This window comes from Dendrobates tinctorius, unplaced genomic scaffold, assembly GCF_039654945.1.
Source record: "Dendrobates tinctorius isolate UK_male_01 unplaced genomic scaffold, ASM3965494v1 ptg000021l, whole genome shotgun sequence".
Lineage (NCBI taxonomy): Eukaryota > Metazoa > Chordata > Amphibia > Anura > Dendrobatidae > Dendrobates > Dendrobates tinctorius.
In genome coordinates this window covers 6,202,848-6,227,136 of record NW_027361689.1, presented here as the reverse complement: position 1 = coordinate 6,227,136, position 24,289 = coordinate 6,202,848, and positions in this window count along the sequence as shown.

Here is a 24,289-nt window from a genome sequence, read left to right as displayed (position 1 = left end):
ACCTCCGGAGTGAACCCTCAGGACCGCTACGACGAACCTCCCTCGGGCGAGTTGACCAGGTGGACCACCCCCTATACAGGGAGCGTTAGGGGCAGACCCAAGGGAGACTATCGCTGCGGAAGCTGATACCTGGGAACAGCCGGGAGAGTATGCAGGCAGGGAAGTGCAGGTGACCAGATGGGAGATGGCGACGGCCACAGGGACGGCTGCAGAGACTGCAGGAACGGCGGTGGACGGCAGATGTGACTGACAATGGCGGGCAGCAGGAACTGGTACAGGACGAAACACAGGAGCAGGAAGATGGAGGCAGGAATGGACTGGATCTAGGAGGGAACACAGGAAAGTCACAAACAGGGAGAACAGCGGAGGCCACGGAGTGGTACACAGCACAGAGACAAAGAGGAACGCAGGAGCGCGTGGACCCGATACCACAAATGATAGTCAGGCAGCGAGCATAGGGTGGGGCTGCCTGATATAGGGCACGCTGTTGAACTTCTGGGTCAGAGTGCAGCTGTACCATGGGGCCAGGAGATAGGACGCCAGGTCTAGGGGGCGTATCTAGCTGTACGCCTGTGTGAAGGAGCAGGGGCCGGTCGCAGGAAGGATGATTGACAGGTGCCAGCTGAGGGGGCGGAGCAGGAGGACCGGACGCGCCGGAAAGCCCCAGGCGGTGTGGAGGCACGGGAGGCGGCGGGGACCGATGGCGCCGCAAGCGGTGGAGCCGCGGCATCGGCAGTTGAAGCGGCAGTGACAGGAGCCCAGGCAGAGGTAGCAGGGACAGCGGTGGTTGGGACAGCGGCCGCAGACGTCGCAGAGCAGACCAGAGCCGGGGATGTGAGCGTGACAGGCGCCGGGGAGGAGGTGAGCGTGACAGAGATAATGTGATGGTCGGGGGTTGCTTTGGTGCTGGTAAAGTGGGAGATTTTTAAAAGGTAAAAGGGATTTTGAATAAGGAAGGCTATCACTCCATTTTGCAACGCCACACCATACCCTGTGGACAGCGCGTGATTGGAGGCAATTTCATCCTACAATAGGACAATGACCCAAAGCACACCTCCAAATTATGCAAGAACTATATAGGGAAGAAACAGGCAGCTGGTATTCTATCTGTAATGTAACAGTCACCAGATCTCAACCCTACTGAGCTGTTGTTGGAGCAGCTTGACCGTATGGTATGCAAAAAATGCCCATCAAGCCAAACCAACTTGTGGGAGGGGTTTCTGGAAGAATGGGGTGAAATTTCTCCATATGCCATATAGATACACTTCAAATGGAAATTTGCAGTTCATTTACTATTTTTCTGCTTCATTTTCATGAAGCATGGCTGATTATTAGTCTCTCTGTATAAATGTGTAGTTGTATCAGAAGAGCTACATTTTTTTCTTATTATATTAGTAATGAAAGAAGCAGCCTAATAGGAAATCATTGATGCATCCTGCCCCTTCGTGAAAGATGCCACGTTGCCAGCCGACTATCACTTGGTATATTTAGTAATATTATGCATTTTTACATCCCATATAACAACCGAGCTGCGATTAAACTCGTGATAAAATAATTCACCGAATAACAGGGAATGTTTTGCTGTTAATGCGAAGATCTATAGGTTTGGACACATTTGCAATTTTTTTTCAAGCTGCTGTATTGAACCTGGAATATAATGATTTATGTGCCAAATGTATAACATACCCAGGGCCAATCTGCATTTTGTTCCAGGAGCAAAATTATCTTTAATTTGAAGTGTGTCCCATGTGCAATCTTTGCAATGCAAATGAGCTATACATGAATTTGTGATCCACGCTGCACGATTTTTTTCAACACATTTAAACAATATTTTACCTTTCATTATAAAAAAAAATAATTCAGCCAAAAATCATTGCTTTTAATGTTGTAAATAGAATCAAATTACTGGGATGCATTTCTTTATCCACTGCTTTCTTCCTTTAATATGCCATTGTAGAAACTGAAAATTCAAAGAGAAGGCGCAAGGCCATATCAATAATGCTTTAGAGGAGATATTGATGACTATGAGGGTCCAGATGCCTCTCTGCCACATGTGAACTCACCAGTATTAGGACTTGTAAGGGTTAATCACAGTTTACTCTATAGTTGGAGATCTTTGATTTTTTTATCTGGCCTGTAGAGGGTAGTGACGAGAGGCCAGAATTGGAGCGCGGTGGTTTTTGGTGTTTGGGAGAAGTCAAAGGAAGGTCAGTGTGGAATTCAAGCTGTGCATCCTTGAGGAAAGTCTGGAAATGGTGGTGCAACTCTGAATCTGTTGTTGTTGACTCTGGGACACGTTGTTCGGTTTGACATCAGCTGACTCGGTGAGGACAACCCTGTACACAGCATCTTGGGCTAGGTCACGTGAGGCATTATCTCTGAAACTTAGGGAAGCCCTGCATTGGAGAGATCGACATTCACTAAGAGCTTTAAGAAGGCATTTCTATCTCCTAGGACTTAGGGAAGCCCTGCATTGGAGAGATTGATGTTCCCTAAGAGCTTCAAGACGATTATTTGGGAATCAGCCCAACAAGGACCCTTCCACTTCATTTTCAGGACGTACCAATTACATCTGAATGTATATGTGCTTGTGCATATATAAATAGCCGTATAGAGGTTCAATAAGTTATTAGAAAAGACCTTTTCTGTAAGAGACACTTCGAAATTTGCTTTGAGTAGTGCTAAAAGTGCTGTCATTTTATTGATTTATGCATAGAAAGGGTTAATCGCGCTGTATTTTGCCCATATATAATGGTTAATTTAATTTAAGTATACCTGCGTATACTCTTAGGCTGGTTTCACATTAGCGCATTTTCAGCGCGCGCACGGCCGGGGGTAGCTCCGCCCCCGAGCCGGCTCTCTGCCCGGCGTGCCCGCCCCTTCCTTGTAGCGCCGCCTCCTAGCGGACAGCGGCGCCTGCGATCGGCGCACCCTATCTTTAGCATAGGGTGCGCCGATCGTGCGCAGGCCGTGCGCTAGTTGCGCTTTGACCTGCGCTGCGCACTTTTGACGGTGCGCCGTGCGCGCCAAAATCCGAAAAGTTTGATTTTGGCGCGCACGGCGCACCGTCAAAAGTGCGCAGCGCAGGTCAAAGCGCAACTAGCGCACGGCCTGCGCACGATCGGCGCACCCTATGCTAAAGATAGGGTGCGCCGATCGCAGGCGCTGCTGTCCGCTAGGAGGCGGCGCTACAAGGAAGGGGCGGGCACGCCGGGCAGAGAGCCGGATCGGGGGCGGAGCTACCCCCGGCCGTGCGCGTGCTGAAAATGCGCTAATGTGAAACCGGCCTTAGTTGGTGTAATTGAGAGTAACTTCTGTCTAGTATTTGTTACTTATACGCTGTTTTACCTACCATCCTTTCCTTAGCTTTATAAACTGATTAGTAAATATTCATATTATATTATCTAATCTTTGTGCGTGTCTGCTGATTGTTGTTGTTGCCATTTGTCCTGTTGCCGTCCCTCATCCACATTTCAGGCCTCATTCACACGTTCATGATTTTCCATGTATACAAAAAATGGTTCGAGTGTCATCTGTGCTTTGGATCTAAGTTTTATCAGTGATTGGTCATCAGTGTTTCATCAATGATTTTCATGTATGAGAAAAACAAACAAACCTGAAAGTAGTTATGGGCAGTTTGGTGGCTCAGTGGTTATCAGTGTTATTTTGAATTGCTGGAATCCTTGGTTCAAATCCCACCAATGAGTGTGTTCTTTCAGTGCTTGGGTGGGTTTCCTCCCACACTTCAAAAACATATTGATAGGGAATGTAGATTGTGAGCCCCAATGGGGACAGTGAGGATTATGTTTGTAAAGCTCGGCGGAATATGATATAAGCAAAGCATAATCAACTAATTGATATGTGGAGGATTGAATTTGAGTAAAATTTCCTGAAATGTGCGGTTTCATGCAAAATCGAATGTTCAACAAAATAAAAAATACTTGCCTGTTGCCATTTCCTACACTGCTGAAGCATCGGTGAGTGGGCTAACATTATTTAATGGATTATCATACATTGTACAGGGGAGATCAGTACCTGCACCAGGGGTCTCAAACACGTGGCCCGCAGGCCACATGCGGCCCCTGAAGCAGGCATCTGTGGCCCACGGTGCACCACATGCAAAGCTCCCAACCATCCCGGATTTTGCGGGACAGTCCCGATTTTGGACCCCCCCACCCGCTGTCCTGCTCGGGATTTTACTTTCCTGCAGGGAGATAAGCCACCATGCCCCCTCACGCTCCCCATCCTCGCCCTCCCAGAGACCCACAGCAGCCTCTCACAGCCAGCAATGATGGCGCTAGACTCTTCTCTCTTCTCTGTTCACAGGACCTGTGATGAGGTCACAGGAGGGGAGGGGTCAGGGATCACATGATCAGGAGCCTCTGTGTCTGCAGGACTCTACTGTGCTGGTTGTCATAGTGCTGGATGAGGAAAGTTCATGTGTGGGGTCAGGAGGGGTTTACAGGGTGGATGTAGCAGAGCCACATGTGTGCAAGGTGTACGGAGCGGAGAGTGTGTGTACAAGGTGTATGGAGCGGAGATGTGTTTGTACAAGGTGTATGGAGCACAGCTGTGTGTACGAGGTGTACTGAGCAGAGCCATGTTTGTACAAGGTGTACGGAGCGGAGAGCCACGTGTGTACAAGGTGTACGGAGCGGAGCCATGTGTGTACAAGGTGTATGGAGCGGAGCTGTGTGTGTGCAAGGTGTACATGGCGGAGCCATGTGTACGAGGTGTATGGAGCGCAGCCGCATATGTACAAGGTGTACGGAGCAGAGATGTGTAAGGAGTGGAGTCGTGTGTACGAAGTGTACAGAGCAAAGCTGCGTGTGTATGAGGTGTACAAAGCAGAGATGTGTACGAGGTGTACGGAGCGGAGCTGTGTGTGTACAAGGTGTACAGAGTGGAGCCACATGTGTACGAGGTGTACGGAGCAAAGCCACATGTGTATGAGGTGTGCGAAGCAGAGATGTGTATGAGGTGTATGGAGCGGAGCCGTGTGTGCACAAGGTGTACGGAGCAGAGATGTGTACAGAGTGGAGCCGCGTGTGTACGAGGTGTACGGAGCAAAGCTGCATGTGTATGAGGTGTACGAAGCAGAGATGTGCACGAGGTGTGCGGAGCTGAGCCGTGTGTATACGAGGTGTATGGAGCGGAGATGTGTATGGAGCGGAGCCGTGTGTGTATGAGGCATACAAAGCGGAACCGTGTGTGTATAAGGTGTGCGGAGCAATGCATGTACAAGGTGTATGGTGGGGAGCATTCATACCTCCCAACCATCCCGGATCCAGTGGGACAGTCCCGATTTTGAGCCTGCCCCACTGCCCCGGCTGGGAGGTTACTTTTCCAGCAGACACAGGAGTACACGGCGGAGCCCCAAGGAGCGCTTTAAAACTCGCACGTGACTTCCTGGATGCTGACCGGAAATTAGGTAACTTCCGGAGGAGTTTGTGACGGAACCATGGTGGCACTTCAGGGAATGCTTCAGATCCATCACCGTGTCCTCCTCCTACATCAGCGTCATCGCCTTGGAATCGGGGATGCCAGCCATGTGAGCAGATCATGATATGTCCTGCATCGGGAGGCTCAGGTGGGCACTACAATGGGTGCCAGGCTGCTATAGCATCTTTATAGAATCTTCCTATCTCTCTCTCTGTTCTGTCTTTCACTCTGTTCTTTCTTTTTTTCCCCTCTTTCTTTCTCTCTTGTTTTCCCAATTGTTTAACAGTAATCTTTTACTGTATTAAGTTTGAAAGTAATGCGGCCCGCCAGCTTAAATTTTTTTTTATGTGCGGCCCATTTACTCTACCGAGTTTGAGACCCCTGACCTGGATCATAACATATCATCGGTTCCCAGTGGAGAACAGTCTGTATAGCAGAATTGTTCTCCATCTCCAGAGTCACTGAGTAAAGCCCCCTTTACACTTAGCGATGCACCAGCGATCCCGACCACGATATGACCTGGTCAGAATCGCTGGTGCATCGCTAAATGGTCGCTAGTGAGCTGCCAAACAGGCAGATCTCCCAGCGATGTAGCGACGCAGCAGCGGTCGTTACTTACCTGTCAGACGCGGCGATGAAGACGTCCTCCCGCCCGCGTCCACGCGTCGCTCGTCGGCACCAGCAGGAAGCCCAGCAGGAAACAGCCGACGAGAAATGGACGTGGACGATCTCGCGTGATCAGCGATAACCAGTGGGGGAGCCGGTCGGAGGTAAGTATCACACATAGCGATATCGCTAGCAATATCGCTGCTGCGTCACAAAATCGGTGACGCTTTAGTGATATTGATAGCGATATCGCTGTGTGTAAAGCCTCCTTAAGTCTAGGGTCACTGGACAGTTTTTCCCTTACCTGAGAAAATCTATCTGATTGCTAATCACACTATGATCAGAGTGTGATCCTATTTTCTCAGAGGTGGAGAAAACAAAAAAAAAAGTTTCCCTTCCTTCTCTATAATGTCAGTTGGACTGCTTCTTGATGTCATCCTACTCTGATTTTTTTCCACAGACCCATGGAGTTGAATGGATGAGTGCCGTCTAGTTCTTGGAGGCAAATCGTGCATAATGTGATTTTTTTTTTCCTCTGACCGAGTCTGTCAGAGGAAAAAAATCGTACATTCGCACAACACCATAGAATAATACGGGGATGAGTCATATCTGTCAAAACAATTTTTTAAGGTCATGTGCATGACCCTTATGGCCAATTTCACACATTCAGTATTCGGTCCGAATTTTACCTCATTATTTTATGAACCAAAACCCGGAGAATAGACTTGTTTCTATTAACGTATACTTTTCCTCTGATTATTACACTCCTGGTTTTGGCTTATAAATACTGAGGTGAAATACTAACCAAATACTGAACATGTGAATGTGACCTTAGTCTCTCTCTCCTTTAGAGTTTATGATCACAAGACCGCAGTAAAATGTCAGTGCAATTTTCATCCAGAAAAAGTGGGACGATTTTTTTCTCATTTGTCATCTGTATACCATCATTTTGCTACTTTCACACATCAGGTTTTCGGCGTCAGGCGCGATACGGCGTCGTGCCGGAGCGCCGGATCCGGCAAATATTTCATAAAACCGGATGTGACGGATCCATTTTTCTGCCGGATCCCTCTTGTTCTTGACAGACAAAACCGGATCCGTCTCATCCGGTTCATCCGTTTTTTGATCCGTTTTTCAACGGATTACTCCGGATCCGGTTTTTAAAAACACCCCTTGTGGCCTTCCGAACGGGATTGGCTACTGGAAAACTATATATAGCGTGTTCCTACAGCCCTTCTTTGACAGGTTGTAGAGGAGAAAGTGCAGGTTGGAGAGAAGAGCAAGTTACTGGCGAAGATGGATGTTGTCATTGGAAATATTTTGAAGAATTTGGCGGATTTTACAGCGGAGGCGAATCGTTTGAGGGTGATTGTTCTGGAGAAGGAGAGAGCGAGACAGCAGCGCATCAGGCATCGTAGACGACGTTTGTGGATCCACCCCATCACAGCCAAGAGAATGACGCGTGGGGTCTATTCTACACTCTGCATGGACCTTCGACGAAACCCGGATAAATTTTTTGGATATGTTCGGATGAAAATGGAGAATTTTGATTACTTGGTGGAGCGCATTGCACACCTCATAAGAAAAGCGGACACCTATTGCCGCTTCTCTGTTTCACCCGCAGAGCGTCTGATGGTGACTTTAAGGTAAGCCACATTTATTGGATATGCTCGCATCAGAGCACACTTTCACTGCAATCTTGTTGGTGGTAGTTTGTATCTCCAAGTGTTATAGCTGAGTTTTGGTATGTAATGCTGTGATTTAAAACTAATTGATTGTTTTTTAATTCCCCACAGATTTCTTGCAACTGGAGAATCCCTTTCGTCACTGCATTTCCAGTACAGACTCAGGATTTCCACCATATCTGGAATAGTGAAGTACACATGCCGTGCACTGTGGGACTCCTTAGCTGAAGAGTTTTTACCAGAGCCCACAACAGAGAGGTGGATTGAAATTTCAGAAAAGTTTCAACAGATATGTCAGTTTCCCAACTGCTTGGGTGCTGTGGACGGGAAACATATCCGCATTGTAAAGCCAGCCGGATCGGGATCGGAATATTTCAATTACAAGAAATATTTTTCAATTGTCCTCATGGCCATCGCTGACGCGGAATACAAATTTATTGCTGTTGATATTGGGGCCTATGGCCGCTCCAATGACTCTCAAGTTTTCAAACTGTCTGCCATGGGGCGTAAACTGTATGGAAACACCTTCCAGTTCCCACCCCCTAGACCGCTGCCGCAAACATCTGGTCCACCTATGCCATTTGTCTGTGTAGGGGATGAAGCCTTCCAGCTGTCAGAACACCTTTTGAAACCGTACGGTAGCAGAGGATTGTCAAGAACAAAACGCATTTTTAATTACCGCCTCACAAGAGGAAGAAGAATGGTTGAATGTACCTTTGGTATTCTGACAGCCAAATGGCGTGTCTTATTGACTGCAATCAACCTCAAGACTGAAACTGTGGACGAGGTGATCAAAGCTTGCGTGGTACTCCACAATTTTGTTATCTGCAAGGAACCCATTTCCATTGAGGACACCTCTGAAGAAACCACCTTGCAAGATTACCATGACATTACCACTAGAAGTTCTGTGACGGTTTCAGTAATGAGGGACAATTTTGCACTATACTTTATGTCAGCTCAAGGCAGAGTACACTGGCAGGATGACAGTGTGAAAGATTTGTGCCCTTAACCAAAATTGTGTACCTTCTGTACCAACAGTATATACCTTTGCCAACCAAAGTTGGCTATCTTGTCATGCTCTTACTATTTTTAGCTTTAGGCCACAGGTGTGTACCTGGTTGTGTTTTATGCAAAGTATTTCACCTTTTAACAAAAGTTGTGTACATTGTTAGGAAATCACCAACAATAAACACAACTTTTTAGGTGAAATACTTTGCTTCAAACACAACCAGGAACACAACTGTGGCAAAAAGCTAAAATTTACCCACAGTTATATACCTAGTTTTGAATAGCATTTTACCTTTTAAATACCCTGTATTTAACCTTTTTGGCCGCAGAAAGAAATGACAGACAACCAGTGTAAAATAATTTAACTTTTATTGAAAAATGTTTTTTTTAGTAAACTGTTTTTAAATTTTAATAAACTTTTTTAATAAAGCTTTGAAACCATAAAACTGGTCATTTTTATTAAAATACACACATATTATAAATCTGTGTAGTGTGGGGTGGAAATACTGCTGGAGGGGCTGCGGGACACTTCGACACTGAGAGTGTGGAGAGAGGACTGGGATCGTGGTGGGGAAGGAACAGTTAGAGGTGAAGGTGTGGAAAAAGCTACAGAATGGGTGGACATGTGGGAGGCAGAAGAGGTGGTGGGCGGTGGAGTGGAGGGTTGGGCAGGGACTGTAGGAGCAGATGATGTTGATGGCAAGTTGTATGGGGAAGGAGTTTGGTATGGGGCAGGTTGCTGGAAGTGGGGAGATGTCTGGTACTGGGGAGGTTGCTGGTACTGGGGAGGTTGCTGGTATGTAATAGGAGGGGGAGGATGGAAAGTGGCTGGAGTGGGTGCAGGTGGAGGAACTACTGGGGTGGGAAGAGGAGGTTGGGAGGTAACGTGCTGGAGAGCACCGTGGCATGAATGCATTACATGCATCTGCTGGGTAGGAGATAGCATTTCCATGCGCTCCACAACAGACCTGAAAAAGGTGTGGTTTGGCGAAGATCTTGCTTCTGAATGCATGGTTTGCAGAAGTGTCTTCACCTCCAGAATGCTGGAGTTGATCTGCTGAAAGCCTGCGGAGATTTGCTCTGACAAGACTTTTAGACAGTTCTGGAAAGATGCATTCAGATGCAAGAACTCTGGCGCATAAGTCTTTTCCTGACCCCTCTGCCGCTGCCGCCCAGTACCCGCAGGTGTACTAGAGGTGGCAGGGGCAGAAGGGTGGGGTAAAGGGAAAGCGATCTCCTCACCAGCAGCTTCATGTAATGTAGGCGGCCACGATGCTCCTGTGCTGGTGGATGGGACAGAGGGGTCGAATGTGTGGGAAGGCTGTGAAGGTGCAGATGTACCGGGGCGGTCGAAGTGTCCCTCGGTGCCGGTCTCCTCAGGGATCGCCTCAGAAGGGTCCAACCGTGCAGGCTCCCGAGTGCTGCTCACCGTGCTGTGGAATAAAGAGAAAAAAAAACAATTAAAAAAGTGACATGGTATGGCCCTGGCTGAAAAAAAATTGTTACATCTAAACATTTTTTTTTCACATGTGGTGTGTAATATTTACCTTCTGGTGACCATTGTATCCCAGAGGAACGACAGGGCTTGTGCGTACTTGTACTTGCTCCTGCGTCCTCCAGATCCACTCGGGGCCCGCATCACTTTATTGAACTCCTTCTTGAAACGATCCCTCACAGACCGCCACCGCTTCACAATTCTGTCCCCTGAAACGAGAAAGGAGTGGTTAGTATACAACATCAGTGTTTCCCAAACTCCAGTCCTCATGGTCCCCAGGGGTCATGTTTTCAGGATTTCCATAGTAAATAGAAATCCTGAACACATGATCCGTGGGGACCACGAGGACTGTTGTTCGGGAAACACTGGTTTACATCAAGCAACCGGTACTGTATATACTTACGCTCTTTAATCTGGGCCCGAGCATCGAGGTCCTCCCAGCGGTCCACAAGGAGCGAACAGATTTCCTCCCAGAGTCGTCGGGTAACGATCAGGTCAGCGTGGCGGCGGTCAGCCATATTCCAGAGCGGCTCCCTTTCTCTGACGAGATCGATGAGGTGGTCCACATCGATTCCTCCATCCTCACCGTCAGAGTCGGGAGCACGCTGTGAAGGCTGTTAAAGAAAAAGACAAAAATAACATAATTAGCCTCCACAAAAGAAATGAAATAAAAAGTGCAAAAAAACAAAGCAAAAATATTTATACTTACACGCTGGTGACCGCCGCGTTGCTGTCGCCGACGACCCTGGGAGGCACTGCGAGGACCTCTTGGCCGAGCACCAGATTGGGAAGACTAGAGAAGAAAACAAAAAATGTTATGTCTTTGGATGTAGGCATTTGTTTGCTGTGTGTGGTCTGCAGAACATTGTTTTCTATGTGTTGTGTGTAGTGTGATGTTGTGTTTCTGCGTTTGATGCCAAAAACTTACCAATTGCGAGCCCACTCCAGGTGTCTGTCCACCCCTTCCTTCTTGTTCTGGGAGCTCCTCTTCATCTTGTGATTCCTGTTTTGAAATAAAAGGCAATGAATAGACATATATTACAGAGATGATGGATTTTGGAAATAAAAACTTACCGTCAAACGCTGACGATGCGAGGGAGGGCTCCCAGAAGAAGATGTGCTGTCCTCTTGCTGGCCAGACTCAATGGCTGTGGGTGGTGTTACAGCTGCTGCCAGTGCTGCCAGTGCTGCTGCTGCTGCTGCATCTCTTGGGCGGCTGTTGAATAAAGAGAAACAAAGGGCCAATGAATATCTTGATATTCCATGGCCCTAGTTTGGAGGAATGGGGGATTTGATAATTACCGTCTCTCATCTGCTGCTGGACTCCCCTCCTTAGCATGTTCCATTTGCTGCTCCATTTGGCGTGGTGGTGGTGCTGATGGTGCTGCAGTGGTCTCCTGCCTTCTCCTGCGCCTGGTTGCTGTCTTGGGTGGCATGTTGGGTGTGGATGAGGGTCCCACTGTCTTGCTTTTATATATGTGTCTTGTGGGCAGAGCTACTGAGCATGCTCAGACCAAAAAAACCGGATCCGGCGTATTGCGGGGCTCATAGGCTTTCATTGTGTGAAAAAGCCGGACGCGCCGGATCCGGCGTGTCCGGCTTTTTCGCCGGAGACAAAAAACGTTACAGTAGCCGTTTTTTCCAGACACCGGATTGAGACACATTGCCGGATCCGGCGAAAACCGGATGAAACGCATGGCCATCCGGCGCGATCCGGCGTAAATGCAAGTCAATGGGAGGGAAACCGGATCCGGCATTGCATTTCGCTGGATCCGGTTTTTGTCAAAAGCGCCGGATCGCGCCTGACGGCGAAAACCTGATGTGTGAAAGCAGCTATTAATCTCTTGCAAGACCTTATACAGTTTCTTAAGTTACAGAACTGCAATGTATCTGTAAAAATCGGATACTACTTCTGATGATCCGAATGACATCTAATTTTGAAGTGATATCCCAGCATGCTGCAATTTTTTTCTCACATCGAATACAGCTAAGAAAAACCACATATGTGCACTGCCACATTGGTCTGAGTACAATCTCTTTTTTATTGGGTTGCTCTCGTTCAAGCTCTACACTGGTGTGAGCGAAACCTTACTGTCAGAGCGGTCTTCACTTTCTCCCCTGTAAAGTAATAACTCTAATTGTCAGCATGGTTCTCTTTATCTCCTCTCCTCTACGTTTATTTTTTGACCAACTTCAAGCTTTCCAGTATTAAAATAAGTATGAATTTATTACATTTCATCAAATTAAATTTTAAGGAAAATTTGGCAAATTCGAATTTCAAAGGATTTGTTCATCTGCACTGGCGAAGCTTCCCCGGAAAACAGCAATTAATCAAAAGATTGCACACGGACGGCATCCGTGTCCTAGCCGTAATTTTCATGGACCCACAGACTGATAAGGATAATTTTGATCTGTGGCTCAGATCAATACCAAACTTTCATCTGTTGATTTTTTTTTTCAGACTCTTGCTTAGCAAAAAAAACGACTAATACGTGAACAGCATCATAAAGTTTAATGAGTGCTATAACCATGAAAAAACCCTGATAGAACATGTACGTGACACACAGATGTCTGAACAAGGACTTACAGTGGGTAGATGAGAATTCAGGATTCCTTTCTGTTGGCAGCGGATTATTATGGATACTCTCCAAGCGTGTGACAACAGAGCTTCTTTATTCAGGAACAAACAGGAACAATATATAATAAGCTTAATAGATCAGGAAAAAATCATTTGTGTGACTCTATCTGTGCAACATCTACAGCAGGCTGCTTCTCTCATACACAGCCACAGGAAAACAGGAAATACAGTCACATATTGTCCCTGTGTGAGTCTCTGGGAGTAGTGATGGGTGAGCACTAAAATGCTCGGGTGCTCGTTGCTCGGGTCAAGCATATTGGAATACTCGGGCACCCGGACAGAACAACGAGCCCAACGTAGGTCTATGAGAGACCTGAGCATTTGTACTGCGTTCCCCCATGGAGTTCCTTTTAAGGTGTAAAAATATCTGAAAATGATGGAAACACTGCTGAAATGACACAGGGACATCATGGGGACTGCCCCCGGAAGCATTCCAGACTCCTAGTTCACAGCTTTAAACAATGTTGTCAGAGTTTCATGCTATTTTTACCGCTGCACCAAAAAACATACCAAAACTAAACCAAAACAGGTTTTGCTGGGATGTTAAGGTACATCCTTTCCAGGTTAATGACTTGTACATAAGGCAAAATAATTAAAACCAGACCACAATGTTCCTCCACCACTTGGGCTATGTTTAGATGCAGCACGTTTTTGAAGCATTTTTCAACTTTAACATTGCTTTCAACCAATAAGAATGCATTCACTGGGAAATGTCATTGTTACATTTAACAACCCTAGTTGGCCATGTGGTGTGTGACACATAAGCAAACAAATCTTGTTTCATTTATTAAGGAGGGAATCTTAAAGTCACAGAGCCTATTTTTACAGGGGCATCAAGCAGCATTAATCTTTTTAAAGGGTCATTATTAAATAGTGGGTCTCCTAAACTGTTATTGCCTATGCAATGAGTGGATGGGCTTCCAAGAAGTATGATGCACCCCAATTCCCCTTTCACGAGATCTCCTGGAGGGCTTCCATAAAAAATGTTGAATTGAATGCAACATTTGAGGCCTGACTTGCCCCAAAGTTACATGCACCCCAATAAGCTTTTCAAGACACATACTGGATGGTCACCTGAAAATCCACTTCACATTATTAATTTTGTAATCACAAACTCTTTTCTTATGCATTGACTGCAAGGCCTGCCCTGCTACCAAGTCATATGCATCCCAATAACCATTTGAACCCACATACTGGATGGGCACAGGGAAATCTACTTCACATTATTCATTTTGTACTCCTATTCTGTTTTCTTATGCATTGACTGCAAGGACTGCCCTGCTACAAAGTCATATGCACCCCGATAAGCCTTTGAACACAGGTACTGGATGGGCCCAGGAAAATCCACTTCACATTATTCATTTTGTACTCTCATTATATTTTCTTATGCATTGACTGCAAGACCTGCCCTGCTACCAAGTCATATGCACCCCAATAACCCTTTGAACCCACATACTGGATGGGCGCAGGAAAGTCCACTTCCCATTATTCATTTTATACTCCCATTCTGTTTTTTTATGCATTGACTGCAAAGCCTGCCCAGCTATCAAAATCATATGCATCCCAATAACCCCAATCCCCCCTTGGAAGAAACATGGTGGAGGGCCTCTTAACAAAAAATGTCCCATTAAAAAGGAGCTGGTCTCCTAGACTTGCAATGCCCGTACGCTAAGTGTGTTGGCTGGCCAACATGTTCCCCTGTGGGGTACACCTCAACCTTTTCCATAACAAGTATTTAACGCCCAGCAAAAACACCCAACCTTGTTAGGAATTCTACCTTAGCTGTAGCAGCATGGAACACGTTAACCTTGTTGATCTAGTGGGGGGTGGATGATGAGGCATGGAGTATGGCCTGTTTAAAAAATAGGCCCAATTTGTAGGAGCGGGTCTAATAGACTTGAAATGCCCATACACTTAGTGTATGGGCTGGCAAACATTTCCCCTGTGGAGTACACCTCAACCTTTTTCAAAACAAGTATTTTACATCCAGCATAACCACCCACCCTTGTTTGGAATTCAACCCTGGCTGTAGCCGCACAGAACACGTTAACCCTGTTGATCTAGTGGAGTTGGATAATGAGGCGTGGAGGAAGGCCTGATTAAAAAATAGGCCCAATTTGTAGGAGCGGGTTTCAGAGACTTGGAATGCCCATACACTTAGTGTGTGGGCTGGCAATCGTTTCCCCTGTGGGATACACCTCAGCCGTTTTCAGAACAAGTATTTTATGCCCATCAGAACCTCCCACCCTTGTTTGGAATATGATACTGGCTGTAGCAGCACAGAACACGTTAACCCTGTTGATCTAGTGGTGGTGGATGATGAGGCGTGGAGGAAGGCCTGATTTAAAAATAGGCCCAATTTGTAGGAGCGGGTCTCATCGACTTGTAATGCCCATACACTTAGTGTGTGGGCCGTGAAATGTTTCCCCTGTGGGGTACACCTCAACTTTTTACAGAACAAGTATTTTACACGCAGCATAACCACCCACTCTTGTTTGGAATACGACACTGGCTGTAGCAGAAAGGAACAATTTAACCCTGTTGATCTAGTGGGGTTAGATGATGAGGGGTGGAGGAAGGCCTGATTAAAAAATAGACCCAATTTGTAGGAGTGGGTCTCAAAGACTTGGAATGCCCATACACTTAGTGTATGGGCTAGCAAACATTTAATTGGAGCTAATTTTCCATTCATAAAGTCACATGGTGGTCCATCCCTTCCGAGCCCTGCCTTGCGCCCAAACAATGGTTTATGACCACATATGAGGTGTTGGTGTACTCAGGAGAAATTGCCCAACAAATTTTAGGATCCATTTTATCCTGTTGCCCATGTCAAAATGAAAAGATTGAGGCTAAAAGAACATTTTTGTGAAAAAAAATACTTTTTCATTTTTACGGATCAATTTGTGAAGCACCTGGGGGTTCAAAGTGCTCACTATGCATCTAGATAAGTTCCTTGGGGGGTCTAGTTTCTAAAATAAATGGGGTAACTTGTGGTGGAGCTCCATTGTTTAGGCACACAGGGGCTCTCCAAACACAACATGGCACCCGCTAACGATTGGTGCTAATTTTCCATTCAAAAAGTCAAATGGCGGTCCTTCCCTTCCGAGCCCTGCCATGCGCCCAAACAGTGTTTTATGACCACATATGAGGTATCGGTGTACTCAGGAGAAATTGCCCAACAAATTTTAGGATCCATTTTATCCTGTTACCCATGTGAAAATGAAAAAATTGAGGATTAAATAAAATTTTTGTGAAAAAAAGTACTTTTTCATTTTTACGGATCAATTTATGAAGCACCTGGGGGTTCAAAGTGCTCACTATGCATCTAGATAAGTTCCTTGGGGGGTCTAGTTTCCAAAATGTAGTCACTTGTGGGGAGCTCCATTGTTTAGGCACACTGGGGCTCTCCAAACGCGACATGGCAACCGCTAATGATTGGAGCTAATTTTCCATTCAAAAAGTCAAATGGTGCTCCTTCCCTTCCGGACCCTGCCATGCACCCAAACAGTGGTTTATGACCACATATGAGATATTGCTGTGCTCAGGAGAAATTGCCCAACAAATTGTAGGATCCCTTTTATCCTGTTACCCATGTGAAAATGAAAAAATTGAGGCTAAAAAAATATTTGTTGGAAAAATTAAAATGTCAATTTTTTTCCTTCCACGTTGCTTTAGTTCCTGTGAAGCACCAGAAGGGTTAATAATCTTCTTGAATGTCGTTTTGAGTAGCTTGAGGGGTGCAGTTTTTAGAATGGTGTCACTTTTGGGTATTTTCGGCCATATAGACCCCTCAAAGTGACTTCAAATGTGAGGTGGTTCCTATAAAAATGGTTTTGTAAATTTTGTTGTAAAAATGAGAAATTGCTGGTTAAGATTTGACCCTTATAACTTCCTAACAAAAAATAATAGTTTCCAAAATTGTGCTGATGTAAAGTAGACATGTGGGAAAAGTTATTTATTAACTATTTTGTGTCACATAATTCTCTGGTTTAACAGAATAAAAATTCAAAATTTGAAAATTGCGAAAGTTTCAAAATTTTCAGCAAATTTCCATTTTTTTCACAGATAAACACAAAAATTATCGACCTAAATTTACCACTAACATGAAGCCCAATATGTCACAAAAAAACAGAACCACTAGGCTCTGTTGAAGCGTTCCTGAATTATTACCTCATAAAGGGACACTGGTCAGAATTGCAAAAAATGGCCAGGTCATTAAGGTCAAAATTGGCCGGATCATGAAGGGGCTAAAATCCAAAATTTTGGTCTACTGAAATGTATGTTCAATAAATGCACTCAATACTTGGTCAAGGGCTCCTTTTGCATCAGTTACTGAGTCAAAGCGGCGTGGCATGGAGGCGATCAGCCTGTTGTACTGTTGAGGTGTTGCTTTGTTAGCAGGCTGCAGCTGTGCTTTGAGGAAAGATTAAGGAGTAGCCATCATTTACATTTGTACTTCAAAAATCAGTAGTATACATGAAAATAAGCAACTTTGTAATTAATCTGATTAGAGAAATCTGCTTCTTTCTCCGCCAGGACTGATTGTTCATTCACAAATCTTGTAAAATCTGCATTCAGTAAAAACTGATTTCCCCGTTATTGTATAGGAGATGACAGTTGTTTCTTTTAAAATTCTATGAAGGAGGAGCTAGAGGCAGAAAAAGACATTCTGCTGCAAGTTCTCATGAAATGGCAGTTAGATCATGTTCACATGTGTAGTATTTGGTCAGCTTTTTACCTCAGTATTTGTAAGCCAAAACCAGGAGTGGACGAAAAATACTGAAGTGGTGACATGTTTCTATTATACTTTTCCTTTGACTTTTCCTCTCCTGATATTGGCAAACACTGGTGTAAAATACTGACCAACTACTGAATGTGTTGCAAGTTGCGTTACAGTTCTCCATAGAACTTTATAAACACCAACCGTCATCATCTCCTATCTCAGTAATGGGAAATCTGTAGTCACTGAAGATAGAATTTAGCTGTGAATTGAGAATATCGGTCAATAACTGATCAGTCCATGAAGAGAAAAAAGCGAATTTCAGATATATTACAAAGTGTCTGAGTTTCACATGTGCTAATAATTTATGAAAAATAAATACAATGTTGGTAAGGGTATGTGAACATGTTAAGCATTTGCGGACAAAACTTCTGCACCATTTCTGCATCTTTTGGCTGGAAAAATGCTGCGTAAGATAGGTGCATTTTTGACGCGTTATTTACATGCGTTTTTGGTGCAGATTTTTTTGGTGAAATCTGCAGCAAAACCCTGAAAGAATTGACCCTGCAATCAAAAAATAAGCAGCGTGTGCATGAGACTTTGGGATTCCTGCTGGCATCAGGAAACCCTTCAGCAGGGGTGGGATTCAACTTTTTAACAGCAGGTTCTATGTTTGTGTGTAGGAAAACCACGCCCATTTTAAGCCACACCCATTTTTAAGCCACACCCATTTACACACACGTTTTCCTCAAACATATACAAGTAGGGGCGCAGTCAAACAGTTGAAAAAAAATAAATTGGAATGAGATCAGAACAGTGCACATTCTGGCCATCGACTCTCCTGACCCAAGTGTGACAGCTGCATATATTTCGATGCAGCTATCTCACTTGACTGACCGGCTGGCCAAGCTGTGCACTACATTCTACAGTATAATGGCACCAAATAATGCTGCATACAGTATAATGACCCCATATACTGCTCCACACAGTATAATGGCCCCACATGATGCTCCATATAGTATAATAGCCCCACATGATGATGAATACAGTATAATGGCCCTGCATAATGCTGCATACAGTATAATGGCCCCACATGATGCTCCATAGAGTATAATGGCCCCACATGATGCTCCATACTGTAAAATGGTCCAATATACTGCTCCATACTGTATAATGTCTCCACATAATGCTGCATAAAGTGTAATGGCCCCATATACTGCTTCATACAGTATAATGGCCCCACATGATGCTGCATACAGTGTAATGGCCCCATATACTTCTCCATACTGTATAATGGCCCCACATGATGCTCCATACAGTATAATGGCCCCATATACTGCTCCATACTGTATAAAGGCCCCACATGATGCTCCATACAGTATAATGGCCCAACATGTTGATGCATACAATATAATGGCCCTACATGATGCTGCATACAGTATAATGGCCCCATATACTGTGTCATACAGTTTAATGCCCCACATGATGCTACATACAGTATAATAACCCCACATGGGCTCATTCTCATCCTCCTCCCCCTGGGCTCATTCTCCCCCCTGTCCCCCTTGTATGCATGGCTGGGCTCATTCTTATCCTCCCCCTGGGCTCATTCTCATCCTCCCTCTGGGCTCATTCTCATCCTCACTCTAGGCTCATTCTCATTCTCCCCCGTACCCCTGGTCTCATTCTCATCCTCCCCCCGTCCCCTTGGGCTCATTCTCATCCTCCCCCCACCCCCCTGGGCTCATTCTCATCCTCCTCCTATCACCCTGGGCTCATTCTCATCCTCCCCCCTTTGTATGCATGGCTGGGCTCACCTGAGTTCTCCCACGGTCCCTGCATGTAAATCCAGGTGCCTTTTTCCTCTCCTCTTCCTGTATGAGCGGTCACATGGTACCGCTCATTAAGATCATGAATATGGACACTACGCCTATGGGAGAAGAGTGGCGTCCATATTCATTAGTGTAATGAGCGGTACCATGTGACCGCTCACACAGGAAAACTAGAGGATACCAGCGTACGGAGCTGCAGGCACCGCTGGAGTAGGTGAGTATGATGTCTTGGGGAGAAGGGGAGGAGCGGAGGGGAGGAGGAGGGACCGACCCCAGACTTATATTTAAAAAAAAAACTTGCCCCTCTGCCACCTGGCCCAGCCCACCCCTGGTGGCAGTATCGGATCGCGGCTCTGAATCTCCCCAGTTCGGGGTACCGGCTGAATCCCACCCCTGCTCTTCAGGTTATGTGACAAATCTGGGCAGTAAAAACACGACAAAAACAACAATACTGCAACATGTGCACAGATCCTACTCTTTAAGGTTATGTTTACTTGTTGTGTTTTTGCTGCAGGCCAAACCTGTTCTCTTGGGATTAAAGAAGCTGCTTATGAAAAGCTAATTTTCATGAATTTTTGCAGCTCTTTTGTTGCGTTTTTGCTGCTTTTTTGGTGCAGATTACAGGTGGCTATTGACTACAGTACATGTGTAATAATGTTAGTTTCATTTGCAAAAAATGCAGCAAAAACTCAAAAAAAAATTGCATGGTTGTGTTTTCTTGCAGTGTTTTTGCACTTTCTCATTTCTTTCTACGGTGCAAAAAAGCTGTAAAACACTGAAAGAAGTCACATGCTGCAGGTTTTAAAAAAGCAGACATTTTCCAATTCAGTCAGGAAAAAAAACAATGGTGTGCTTTACATTTCTGAAAACTCACAGCTTTCTCTGGTACATTAATTGGCAGCTTTTAATATGCAATAAACAAATGTAGCAAAAATGCTGCAAAAAACATTGTTTGCTTTAATAGCTTTATACCTAAATAAATTTGACAAATTGCCATATGCTACGTTCCCAAGATGAGTTTTTGGTGAATTTTTTACTTTGCATAATTTTAAAAAATACAAAAAACCTATTACACTTAATGGGTGCAAAAAATCTGCAACATCAAAAACTCACCAAAAATCCATCGTGGGAGCATATGGTTATATGTTCCCTCCCTAGTGCCCATCAGTAGAGCACATGTTGTGCCACGCCTCTGTATTGCTGTCCCAGGACACTGCTTATGTAACTGTCCTTATTCTTTCCGAGTCCCCTTTCTGCATTTCTGTGCATCGGTCACAACACATCGAAGGATCTTTTCCTTCCTCCCTTACAATAACGTAGAACCAGTCAGTTAATTAGAAGCGCTCGTTTCCTCCTTGTGCCTCCAACAAGCCTCCAGTTGTCCCAGAAAGTTCAGAATGAAGAAAATAACATGTTTGATTTCTTCTGCTAAGGCTGCTTTCACACTTCAGGCTTTCGGTATCTGGCATGGTGCGGCGAAAAACCGGACTGCCGGATCCAGCGCCTGTTACGACAAGATCCGTCTTTTTCCCTGTGCTGTTTCATTGCTGCCACATTGCGCCGGATGGCAATGCGGCGCGTCCATTTTTTTCCGGATCCGGAGAAAATAGCCGGTCCAGCGTCTGGAAAAAACATTGTATGCAATGTTTTTCCCAATGCCAGACCGGTTTTTCGCACTGCGCATGCCCGGAAACCTTCTCTGCCAGGAATATATCCGGCAGAAAGAAGGATCCGGTGTCTGCGTTTGCGGCCGGATCTGGTAGTCCTCTTTTTCGCCGCACCATGCCGGATACCGAAAGCCTGAAGTGTAAAAGCGGCCTTACATCTTCTATCCCTTGAATTTCCTGTCTTTCGATTTCAAAGAAATTCTAAAAAAAAATGTTGAATATCTCTGAGATTTCCCCCTCCCCTTTATTCCTATTGAAAATGAAATCATTATCATGGCACCTTTTTAAAATATGCGGCAAAAACAGCCGGTTGACTCCCATTCCTGCTTTTTATGTTCCTTTGATTGCTTCCTTTAGTCCTAATTTAAACGTGTTCTTAATCTCTGGTATCGCGCCCTTGAGCAGTGAAAGGATGTGGTACAGTGTAATGTATTCTTTCTTTTTTTTTTAAGGGGGGGGCGCATACACAAATCCCTGTCCTAGAACAAAGCTAAATGCCGTTTGGCTCAGGGCTTCTTGCATGTAAAGTGCGCCGGGGGGGGGGGACAAGTGATTCATCTCAGAGGGTCATAGAAGACAATCATTTTTCATGGGAAAACAGAATTTTCAAATATATAGCTAAATATATTTTTTAAACGTATTTTATTTTTTTATTCTTTTTTTTTGGGGGGGGGATTTTTTTTTTTCTCGGAGCTGAATAATTCCAATGTAGTCCTCGCTAAATTAATCGTGAATTAATTCTTAAGCTCACTGTCCCCGAATATATAATTTGCCATATAAAAACCCGGCGCAGTCAATCTTTCATTAGACATGGGGTGATGAGGGGTCAGCAGACACTCCTCGCAGTACTAAAAATAAAAGCACCACATCTGGTATGAAACGACGTCTGGAATGGTAATGCATGTGCATTCACTTACTGGTGCTGCTGGAAATACAAGCAACAGAGCTGTACATTGAAATCTGAACCAGTGCAAGGGGAACTTAAACACCAGGCCAGACTGTTTGTATATGTATATGCCGTTTATTAGAAAAGGGGAAGGTCTGTAGAAGCGGGGGAACATTGGATTCGGGAGATCTGTCACACATTTTACAAGCTGTTTGTAATATAGACCATTTCAAGTTAAGAGGGTAAAATCACTCCCAGAAGCCTTAGGGAATTGTGATACTTAACAGGGGCTCTTTTACCAGGCGTTTTACTGAACTGTACTGCTGCCATTTATAAATGAGTTATTTTCATATGAAAGATTTTTTTTTTTTTATAATTTGAATTTATTTTTAGTCATTATACTTAGGAAACTTTTCTTAAAGGGGTTGGCAAGGCTTAGGGTTAAAGTCTGCAATTACTCTATGGGACTGCAGACTTGTGAATCCACAGAGCACAGACACTGCGTACTGTCAGGATTCTCCAGTGTTGGCAATTTGCGTAGATACGGTGTGGGGTTCCTGAGGGAATGATACTGGGAAGACAGTAAAAGGAAAGACTTGACTGAAGTTGTCAGGGAAACAGGGGCGGGGCAAGCTTAAAAGGAGCAGGGGGCGTGCTGAAGTGGCAGTTGACAGACAGCAGGACAACAGACAGGAAGCCGTGTGAGACAGAGAGGGCCGAGGGAGCGGACAGTGTGTTGTGGAGAGACCGACAGGGGCCTGTGAAAGGAAAGCTGCGGACTCACCGACTAGTGACACATGAGAGACTTGCACCGGCAGCCGCTCCCCGCATACGGTCCCATACAGCGACTCCCGCTGCTTCCCACCCTGTTGTGACAAGGCGGCTACCTCAGGCAACAGCAGCGATGACAGACCATTCCTTTACAGCGGTCAGGACACTGCCCCCCTGCCTTCTCCCACAGCTGCGGCCCTGTCATCACCGGCCCCAGGGGGCACCACCTCGCTACAGGCGGTAGTAGAGGCCCCTGTCTGGTTTGCTCAGGGATCCTGAGCAGAGGTTGGTGAACGGTTATATTTTGAGACTGCGTCATAACCCCGCGAGACGAGAGCCGCAAGGAAACGCCTGTTGCGGCCATCAGCACAGTTTCTTCAGGGCCTATTGCGCCCAAGCGTCACAGTTTCTTCAGGGCCAGTTGCGCCCCACCATCATCATTTCTTCAGGGCCTGTTGCGCACCACCGTCATCGTTTCTTCAGGGCCTGTTGCGCACCACCGTCATCGTTTCTTCAGGGCCTGTTGCGCACCACCGTCATCGTTTCTTCAGGGCCTGTTGCGCACCACCGTCGTTTCTTCTGGGCCTGTTGCACCCCACCATCTTCGTTTCTTCAGGGCCTGTTGCACCCAGCTCCATCCCGGAATATCGAGGCGTCAAGGCAGCCGCATCAGCGACCTCTACGCGGCCATGCCTGTGATCCTGACAGATCTCTGGAAGGATAAGTTTATTATAAGAGATAAGGACCCCCCAGTTTGGTCATATGTGGCCTATAGCACCCGGGCCAACCGGGTTAGTCGCATTACCCATAAGAAAGTGTTGTTAGGTTTGTTGAGTCCCTGCGTGGACTGGTTGCTGTTAATACTATTTTTTGGTTGCTCAATATAGCCCCAGCAGCTACCGTTTATAAAAGTTATTTCCACAAACCACACTTAGTCTCGTGTCTCTTCACTGCATCCTGCAAACCTGCAAGAACCCTACAACGGTCACAGGCCAACAAGACGTGGTAGTATAAGAGACACATGTCTAGTCGGAATGTGGCCAGATATATGGAAATCATACACTTGTGGTCATGTGACTGTCCATTCCCAGTGAAGGCACTGGAGAATCCTGACAGTACGCGCTCTGAGAATTCACAAGTCTGCAGTAACATAGTGTCCCAAGCCTGGAAAACTCAAATGCCAAAAATCTAGTCTTTTTTTTGCCTCAGTTCATTTTTACTAGAAAATTCCTTTCTAAATATTGTTCTTTAGACTGTTGCAGACGACAATAAAAAACGGACACTTGCAAATTGGTATCTGTAGTTTTGATTTGCTTTCGAGAATTGGATGGTACTCACCCAATCAACTGTAGGGGTCTATGGAAAAAATCAGATAGCACTAGGATAAAATCCAAGTATGGTCTCTGACAGTATAGAGGAGCTACAGAAACTTTTTTTCTTCACCTTTGAGAAAATCAGATCACACATAAACCATACTCTGATCAAAACCTTATCAGAGTCTGATCATAATGTAACTAGCATTATCAGCCAAATATTCTT